This window comes from Bidens hawaiensis, unplaced genomic scaffold (genome assembly GCF_021521415.1).
Source record: "Bidens hawaiensis isolate Kalapana, Puna unplaced genomic scaffold, B.hawaiensis_p1.1 tig00056790_1, whole genome shotgun sequence".
NCBI lineage: Eukaryota > Viridiplantae > Streptophyta > Magnoliopsida > Asterales > Asteraceae > Bidens > Bidens hawaiensis.
Genome location: NW_027500227.1, coordinates 30,283 through 36,651, shown reverse-complemented (window position 1 = coordinate 36,651; position 6,369 = coordinate 30,283). Strand labels below are relative to the sequence as shown.

Genomic DNA, 6,369 nt, shown 5'->3' with positions numbered 1-6,369 from the left:
TCATGCATTGCTTGAAACACTTTTAATTATGCAAACTTATTTTAAACTGTTATCATTGGGTTTTAAGTCGTCCTGCGTGACGCAACATTGGTTTCTATGGTTTTACGCTTCCGCATTTAATTACTCGTAAACGTTTTCATGGTTTTAAAACTTTGTTTTATGGTTTGATTATAACTAATGATTCCGATCCTGTTAGTTCACACCCTCTGACGGTAAAACTCCGTTAGTGGATTTTGAGGGTGTGACATTACCTTCCTGTTTTATCACAAATTAATCCTTCAAGTTACTTATTTCACGTGAGTACATTTCATCCCCCGTTTTCACTTTTATACTTTGGGGGTAACATGCATACTTATTCAAAACAAGAATGATTTATAATACTCTATCCTCAAACCACAAACTCTAGGGTGTATGATATTTAGTATACTTGCTCTATTGTGTGTTATATGTTTCATATGCTTTATGTGCACAAGTGTTTATTTTTATGTTGTTGTTGAGTCTCAATAAGTATGATCATACGCACCCCTAACTACTTTAGCCTTGTGCTAGTAGAATAGGGCCTCATTATCTGAGTATGTTGGTTGTTATTGATTAGAAAGGATATCCTCATTTACTTAAGATTTATATACCGCAACTGTTGCTTTTATTTATAGTTTCATATACGAGTTGTGGATTTCGCCTCATAGTATATATACTCAAAACTATGAAATTTCTCACCAACATTCATGCTGACAAATATTATATTATGCATTGTTACATGTTTGATTATTGGTTGATTGGAGTTTGAAGATGCTATTTTATTTTGAGACCGTGTAGGTTACTTAGAAGAATGAATAATTTAAATTCTTGCATTTGGTTTTAATTTGTATGAACGATGTTGTGTTACTTTTGATGTTTAAATGAAATGAATGAGTTGTTTAAATATTGTCACTTTAATAGTGTCTTGTATTCTTGAGCAATCCGTTGCACCCCGGCATGTTCCGCCGTCTTTGGTCAGGGTGTGACAAAAGGTAGGTTCATAACCGAGGGTATGACAAACAATCTCAAAATGTAGGATCCTAGCGACGCCAACGGGAGCCAGTTAACCAAGAACAATGTTATGATACTCCAGTACGTTGAGAAAGAACTTAAAGAAAGGGAATCGAAGGTTGGACTAGTCAAAATATCGGGTATAAAGGCCAACCTTACGAGGAGATCAACTAGAAACAGGGGTTGAAGGGTTGGGCAATTCTGGTTCAAACTCAGGGCCTATTCCGAACTCCAAGAGAAAGTGATCAAGCTCTGCCTCAGAAAGTTTGGAATATTGGGTAGTTGTGTCCGGTTTAGAACCCGTAATTGAAAACGGATTAGAAGGAAGGAGGATCGTACCTTTTAAAGGTGGAAGGGGAGGGGGGACCCGTTGAACAAGTCTAAAAGATCCAAAGGGTTAATGGCGAAAATGACGGAGAAGTTACATTATGGCGGTACGTTCTTGGGGTTACATAAAAGTTTTTTTTTAAATTTCAAATCCCAAATATAGGGGCGGGTGGAAGGCTGGGATCAATTCTAGGGCAAGCTGTTACTTTAGAGGTATGATGAGCTCCTTCTAGAACCGTCAAATCAGTCAGTTGCAACAGGAGCAGCCACCAGATTAAAACAAGCATAATAATCGAAAAGGTCGATACGGGAAGCTTCTAGTTTCCAGTCCTAAGTTTCAAAAGCGAAAGTTTCGGACCACAAGCTCTTAGCTTCCAGACCAGACGACAAAGAAACATTTTAGAGCTCTTGGGCTTCAATAAACAAGACCAAAACAACAAAATGGGTATATGCATTGATCTATGAAGAGGCATGTCGTTAAGCCCAAAAGCATTAAACACCCAAGGGGGAACATCATGAAGAAAAGGAGTTAAGTCACAAGCATTCATCATTGCAATTCGAATACTTCTGATTGGAGGGCTGATGATGTGGGTACTCTTACACACTCATAAGCCGGGGAAGCCTAGAAGCTAAGGAGAAGCAAACACAAGCTGTTGAACCATGAAGCTCTAAGCTTCTAGGTTGACTAACGAAGCTCCTTGCTACAGTAAATCTCAGAAAAGCCATCTTTGATGTGACATATAGTTGAAATATGTCATAAAGCATAAATGTCGACATGACACGGCAAAAAGTGATAAAAAGTTACACTAAAATAGTAATACTTGTCTGAATATGCTAAAAGAGGAGTTGACCATTTCTCTTTTAGAAGCTTAAGCTTCCTCAAAAAATCTTCTGGATTACCTATATATAGAGGACTTCACCAACAGTAATATTCATTCACTCTATTCTCATTCTCTCTACTATCTCTTCATACTTACTCTATTATCACCTCTTGTTTGTACTAATCACTGCTTCTCAAGTCGGAGTTAATCGCATGAGACTCCCTTCTGCGGTGAGACTAATTAACTGTTCGTGTTTCTTTGATCTTAGGAGGTTAGGAAGCTCTGTTAGCATCATACTCTTGGATTGCCATACCTTCATTATCGCTATACTCGTTATAGCAAAAAAAAAAAAAAACAAAAACAACAAAATACTAGATGTTAGAAACATAATATGTTATCTTACGTTAGAAATTGATTGGTTTACTCAATACAACGGATTAAGTTATCCAAACCCGAAATAATGCCATTTCCGCTTCTTTAGGTAACACACACACACACACACACACATATATATATATATATATATATATATATGAGAAGGTTAACGTACAAATGAAGTACGTGCTAAACGTGAGAATCAAGTAAAGTAATTATATATACAAGTAGAGTAATTATGTAATTACTCTACTTATAATATAATTACTCTATTTGATTCTCACGTTTAGCACGTTAAGTTCATTTGTATTTGATCCAAACCATACACACACATATATATATATATATATATATATTCTAGTGTTTTAACAATAAGAACCCTAAAAATACTTTTATTATTATGATGTAGTTAAAGTAAAGAATCAAATAGCAATTCATTTTTGACCATTCAAGTTGTAATTTTGCACAATTTGATGTTGATAGAACCAAAGACTTTTATTTGTTCCAAGGAACATACATCTTAATTACACACATACAAATTGATCAAGACATCCTACCAAAAAAATCATGACCGTTGGATTTTTGATCAAACTGGTGATTATCAAAACAAACATAAAAATCTCCATGATCACCAAGCAAGCTTGAGCTTCCAACTTCATCACAAGAACTAGAAAAGGATGGTAAAGATAAATAATTCATAGTTTTAGATGACACCATCAAGTCTTTAGCCTTTTCTAACTCGCTTTTGAGCCTCTCAACCTCTCTTTCGAGCCGGTTTTTATCACTTGACACACGTTCAAGCCGATGTTGAAGAGCCTTGTATTCCGTCTCTAGGCTCTGGTTCCTCCAACGGGCTCGTTTGTTTTGGTACCATATTGCAATCTGTCTAGCCGGGACACCGAGTTCTTGAGCCAAGTGACTCTTTCGAGACGAATCGAGCTTGTTATTGAAGTTGAAACTTGTTTCTAGGAGCTTTACTTGTTCATTTGTAAGCCTCTTCTTGGTGCTTTTTTGTGGGTGTTTTTTCGGTTGTGAAATATTCATTTTCTTGTTGGTGTAGTTTAAGTGATAATATGGCCATTCGCTTAAATAGAAATATATGATCATTGAAGATCAGAAAGTCACGATGCTACGTCGTTTCATGCATGCAAATGGTCACATGGGTGTGCGGCCCATCTACATAGTGATGGTTGGGTCGGGTTCCATGTAGTCCTCTCACTATACCACAATGTCATTTCTGGTCCTTCTTATTGTCAATACCAGCTATTCACACCCTCTTTTCTTCTTCTTAATAACATGCATAACACCTAAAGTTTATTTCTTTTAGAAAAACAAAAGTTTATATCCGAACAAAAGCAATGAAAGGAGAATGACGGACCACTTTATTGTGCCGTTTGTAGCTACTTCGTTCTTCACCCTGCATTGCTATGATTTGATAGTTTGTTAAGAATTGTAATTCTCGATGATTTGATTATTCACAATAATCCTTTAAATAGGGATTTACAAATAAAGGAAATACAATCATATCACAATCTCCTAAAGATATAAACGCTTCCATAATCAGTTTGTAACTAACTTTTGACTAAATATATCGACTAATATGATTGGGGTGTTTTCGACCCTTTTTTGCCTTGTGCATTTTTTTGAGGACAATTTTTGGGCAAGGGTTAGGTCAAATGACCAATCATATATTTCTCTTTTTTTTTAATTTAATCATTATAAGAGACTTCGACCGCTACGCATAAAACTGGAAAAAGAAAACGTTTGTGTCTATGTGGCAAGGCATCTTCCGCTTCCACTACGATTGCCAGATGATTTGTTTTTAAATAACCGCCATAGTGAATAAAAATATTACTAGTTTATAACGGTTTTTATGTGTTAAGTTATTATGGTGTAGGAGGGCATAGATGGGACATAAGATAAAGACTCGGGTGAAAATGGAAATATAACCTTTGAAAGATTAGGTGACGGGTCTTTGTTCACGGTGGCATACTCAATTGTGACAGCTATTTAACCTGAAGATAGGACCCGCAGTTACAAGTCCAAAACTTTGACTACTTTTATTTTTCTTTATTTTATGTTGAATTAATTATTATCTTTAGACATGACTTGTTGGCAAAATTAATTGCCATCTACCGATTTAATTTGATCTTGACGGCATTGCTATCAACGGGAGAGCTTTATTAATTATTAATTGTAAGTAGCACATTAAGGAAGTTTTTATATTTTACTTTTAATTATATGTTATTAGGTAACTCACAATCTGAAACAACTTTTTGGAAGGCCATCGCGCACAAGTATAATGGTATTTTGCAACTCATGACATATCGGTCACATGATTTCATAAACGTAAAGTGGAGGGGGATGGGTAGATGTTAGGATGGTTTAACTCGATTTACCTTAGCAACAAAAATCATCTAAAGAGTGGTAAGAGTGATGTCCATCTTTACAAATTGACAAATGAATGACATATTGCCAAACATAAGCATGTATTTCCATACCCACAAGTTTGGGAAATTGACCGGGCATGTTGAAAGTGGCATCCGGTGTCGAATGAGGTTGAGTCAGAGAAGCGGACAAAATATCCAAAAGTGGAGAGTTTAGCACTAGTGGTTCGGATGCCCGCTGCTACCAAGATTTTAATATGGATATTAACAACGATGATCCAGTTGAAACGGAACCCCCGATTAGGAGGATAAGATAAAGGGAAAGGGAGCGGGATCATGTACAACCGATGACCAGACTTTAGTTTAAAGGATGAGTTTGTAACTTTTAAAGAGTTGCAAATTGAGATGATGAAAATGAAGAAAAATATAAGCGATGAGATGGCCGGAATCGAATGGGAAAAATTAGTTTAATGTAGATCGAGCGGAAAGATTTCGATCTCTTAACACGAGATCTTAGCCATCTTCATGGAGAAAACTCGAGTTGGCGTTGGCATTGAAACGAAAAATCGGAAAAAAATATATAACATAACTTTAAAGTTTTTAGTTACTTATGTTTAGTTTTTATTAGAGTTTTTTTTCTAGTTTATTAGTTTATGATTTATATATATATATATATATATATATTTTAATTAATGTAGTTGTATCCACTATTTTAATTTAAATTTATTTTATAAATATTATAGTTTTAAAAATATATTGAAAATATAAAAATTCTATTAAATAAAAAAGAAAAATAAAAAATGGAGAAGGATGGAGAATGAAGAGAATGATTCATACCCCTAGTTGAAGGGTGACACTGAATGACGGAAAAAAGCTGACGTGACACAGACGCAACAAATGAAAGGGAATGGCTCGAATGAGCCGTGCCCCTTAGTCTTACAGACTAGAAAAGACAAACATTGTTCTAACACCGTAGTTTCTCAAAAATAGTAGGTTTCAAAATATCTATTTAGCAGCGAAAATTCCCAGTTACATACAAATGTATTATAAACTCACTAGCTTTTAAACCCATGATATACATGGTATAATCCACACAATAACATACAAATAAAGCTATGCAATAACTATATAATCTACATGGAAAAATGTATTACATCTATATCACTATGCAATTTTGTAAAAGTAGGTTTACAAGACCGAGTGCTCACTACAAGGTATGTCGCCGATACGAGTTTTTTTACTCCGTCTAGTTACTAAGAATCGATCAAAGGTGGTCAACATCAGCCAGAATCACATCTAGTCGGTGAACTTTAGTCCATTTTGACTTAAAAAAACAAAACATAAATCTTATTTCTATAATATTAAAGAACAAATGTCATTCTTTTAATTACCAATTAGCAATTTTAGAATAATTTATTATTTAAAAATGC

At 34.9% G+C, this 6,369-nt stretch overlaps 1 pseudogene; it reads right to left on the bottom strand.

Moving 5' to 3' along the window:
• Positions 1–2,979: 2,979 nt before the first annotated feature.
• LOC143601593 (homeobox-leucine zipper protein ATHB-52 pseudogene) lies at positions 2,980–3,645 on the bottom strand (annotated as a pseudogene).
• Between the last annotated feature and the right edge of the window lie 2,724 nt (positions 3,646–6,369).